Source organism: Moschus berezovskii, chromosome 5, assembly GCF_049115385.1.
Source record: "Moschus berezovskii isolate FMDL1 chromosome 5, NW_MosBer_1.0, whole genome shotgun sequence".
Taxonomy (NCBI): domain Eukaryota; kingdom Metazoa; phylum Chordata; class Mammalia; order Artiodactyla; family Moschidae; genus Moschus; species Moschus berezovskii.
Window position 1 is genome coordinate 110,861,776 of NC_142464.1, and position 3,834 is coordinate 110,865,609.

Genomic DNA, 3,834 nt, shown 5'->3' on the forward strand with positions numbered 1-3,834 from the left:
CACCATGGCATTAGAGCCACCAAAGTGTAATGGTCTCTCATTCAATTAATTTATCACTACATTTGGTCATTCTTCTGATTGATATGGAAAGTTCTACAAATTGTTGGCAGAGGTTAATCAGTGTTAAAATAGCTTTCATATATAATAATCGAGACATCCCAAGACTGAATCTATAATGTTGAAATCAATATACTGCTTTTTTTCCCCTCCAACTAGGATTATTAAACATAACAAAAGTCTATATACAAGGTGAACTAAACCTGCTGTTTCAAAATGTGGTACTTTCCTTAACTAGTATTTGATAAGTCAAGTCACAGAGGGTCAAAAGGCTTACTCTAAAATTAATAGGACAGTGCCCAATGCCTATTACATGAATGGTCTAATTACTAGAACTCTAGTATATTATCTATAATTAACATAAGGTACCCCTGAGTGCCTGTGACAGGCTTCGGAGCACTGATACAAGACATCAGGAGGCCATTTGGTACACTGCCACTGTGATGCCATCATGTTTCTGGAGCATAATATTCCCATTTTCTGATTCTAGACACACCACAGAAATACCAGCGGGGTGTGAGGTTAGTTTAGCGGCTTGCTGGGCTAGAACAGATATCACCCCAGCGTGCTCATCTGACAGGGTTCTATGGCAGCCCAGATCGAGTCCTTGTCAGTCTGTGCACAGGACTCCAACATGAATGGATTCTCCACTGTGTCCTCCAAGTGCTGCCGCAAGGTGGCCTCCGTCCCGCCACGTGTCGCCTCCTTCTATGACACCCTGGTGTCAGGGGCCCCTCAGTCGGTCACATGACGCGAGCGGTCAATATACTGCTTTTAAAAACAACACAATTTTATTTAGCTATGATTATATAATGAAATGGAACCCAAACAAAATACTGAAATTGGAGCTACTATTAACAGAGACGCACTAGGTGTCTGATGGATGTGAGAGTTGGACTATCAAGAAAGCTGAGCACCAAAGAATTGATGATTTTGAACAGTGGTGTTGGGGAAGACTCTTGAGAGTCCCTTGGACTGCGAGAAGATCCAACCAGTCCATCCTAAAGGAGATCAGTCCTGGGTGTTCACTGGAAGGACTGATTTTGAAGCTGAAACTCCAATACTTTGGCCACCTGATGCGAAGGGTTGACTCATTGGAAAAGACCCTGATGCTGGGAAAGATTGAGGGCAGGAGGAGAAGGGGACGACAGAGGATGAGATGGTTGGATGGCATCACCGACTTAATGGACATGGGTTTGGGTGGACTCCGCAAGTTGGTGATGGACAGGGAGACCTGGCGTGCTGCAGTTCATGGGGTCACAAAGAGTCGGACACGACTGAGCGGCTGAACTGAACTAAATAGGTGTCCACAATTTCTACTACCTATCATCTCTGGCAGAATATCCTGTGAATATTTTCTTGTACCCAATGTCATACTGGTCCTTGAAACTATTTTTTTTTTCTTCCTTCATCATCACCGCTGACCACCTCACTCCACTGCACCTCAGTTTAGCTCACAAAGCTGCAAAGTGTGCTGAAGACAAAGTACTGACAATCCACTACTTGACACAAAGTAAGCATTCCACCAAAGCCTGACTAGACATATAAATGAAGGGATAGATAAGTGAGTGAACATTTTGACAGAGATTCAGGAGCCTCTGTCTGTAAATACTCTCTTCTACTCTGACACGGGATGAAGAAAACAAACGTTTAGAAACACAAGTGATCAAATGTGTAGCCACGGGCATCAACATCCTGTCGTCCTAATCCCTGCCAGAGTTAAATTTGTGGGAGACAGCTTTGAAGCCAGAGACTTTTTACCATGAAAGTTACGGAAGTGGAGGAATAAAAACTTTTACCGCTATGATTCCCACCTCTAAATTTCTGTTTCTACAACTCGCAGCTGAAGTCCCTCTTGTGTATCTCCTAATTAGTCTCCTTTAAAATAATTGGTGTTGTTCTCGCCTGTTATTTGAGTGTTGTCCCTACCTGTGACACAAAATGAACCTTTCTGGAAGTGTCTCCCCAGGAGGGATTTAAGTGCTTAAGGAGTCTTATTTATTCTCAAGGCTGAGCAACCACTTAGTCCATTACAATGGAAACAGCGATTTCAAGGCAAGTGTGTACTGCGAAAAACAGGTGCATAAGAATGTGGCTGTCTTACAGTTTTAAAAAGGCAAGAAATTCAAATTAACCCCATGAAGTCTTCTGCTGGAAACCACCACTCAGACAGGCAAAACAATAAGCACTTGCCGCTCAGCTCTGGACAGCTTGATTCTCTAGGTTCTTGGCACTTTCACTTATTCTCTTTTACTACTTCAAAGTCAAGAGGAAGTAAATCATGAAGCTTTAGTAATTCTAAACGAAAAGCCACAGGAAAGAAAAACAGCAATGAAAGAGAAGAAGGAAATATTGCAGGTTATTAGAAATCAACCTTTACCCAAAATTTAAAATTCATTTCACAGTACAGTGGGTACAATGTTTCAATCTAGGAGAAAATTCACTTTCAATGATTTAATGCTGGCCTTGCTTATTCACAAAAACTCATTAGCTTAATAAAACAGAGGCTTTGTTTGCCAAGTGGCACACTCCTGCCTGGTTCATTTATCGGGCTAGAGGGCAGCCTGGCGCTGTTTTGTTGCTCTTAAATTCTCCCATGTCCTAACACAGTGATAGGTGACTATGCCTGGGGAGTTGAAATTTAATGACACCACCCAATACCTAGTGCTACTGCATTTCATTTCAAACAACAGTCAGTCCAGCAACATAAATCCTGCTTGTAGAATGAAATGCTATATGAAGTCACGTCCCAAACACCACATTCCTCTTTTTCCTTATGCCTCTTCCCCAACGTCTACTGAACAAAAATGCACAACCTGAAAGCTGAGAGTTATGTTTTATTCACTGGACAAAACTGAGGACTTACTTTGGGAATACAGCCTCTGAAATACTGCTCCGAAGAGGTACGGGAGGAGTTGGGATACATGGGAGTTTTTGCAACAAAGACCATCAAATGACACCATTTTGATGTCAGAACATCAAAAGATTACTATTAATTAAAGAAAACCAGCTATCTCAATTTAAGGAATTTAGTGCTTTTCTATGCATGGAAAGATGCAAGAATATGGACTCACTGAAATCATTCCTTTGATATGCACCTCAGCCCTCTGGGGTCAGAATATCCTGTGCTTTCTCACCCTGAGTCTCCCCGGGGTGCATGATGGGGGAGGGGCGGGCGCGTCCTTTGTTTACTGACAGGGCAGGCAATGTGTATTCACTGACACCCATGCATTTCTAGCTGTGTGCCACAATGTGTGTGTGCGTGAAGTGGGGGGAGGAAAAGAAAGACACAGAGCAGTTTCTGCGATCCTAGAAGACCACACTTTCTCCCAACAGTGAGAAATTTATTGTGGATTGACTTGCCTCTTCCAATAAGCATTGTTCGGACAAAAGAAATGACCTAAATGAGGCATCTTCAAATTACAATGGACTGACTCGATCAACTCTGGAACTAAATCATAGTGAACTTTTTAATACCTTGCCATTAAACCTGCTCATGCTGCCAGGATGTGTTGAAATTTTGCACATGGGACCCAAGAGAATAAAGACACAGTGCTCTGGCACTCTTGGTTCTATCTGGGATAAAAATCTAATGAAAAATGAACATGAGAAAATTAAAATCAAGTTATTACTAAGTGTATTCAGTTTCTTGCTTCCCTGATATTTTTCACTTTTTCTTTTGTGTGTGTGTGCAGCAGTCAGGAGACAGTTTTCCAAGCAGCCGATTCTTGGATTTAGATGGTGCAGTAAGAATTCTAGCTGTTACAGCTGGGGTTA

The 3,834-nt window shown here is 42.1% G+C and overlaps 1 pseudogene; it reads right to left on the bottom strand.

Annotated features, from left to right (window-relative positions):
* Window positions 1–469: 469 nt before the first annotated feature.
* Window positions 470–2,983, bottom strand: LOC148777901 (ragulator complex protein LAMTOR5 pseudogene; annotated as a pseudogene).
* Window positions 2,984–3,834: the final 851 nt, after the last annotated feature.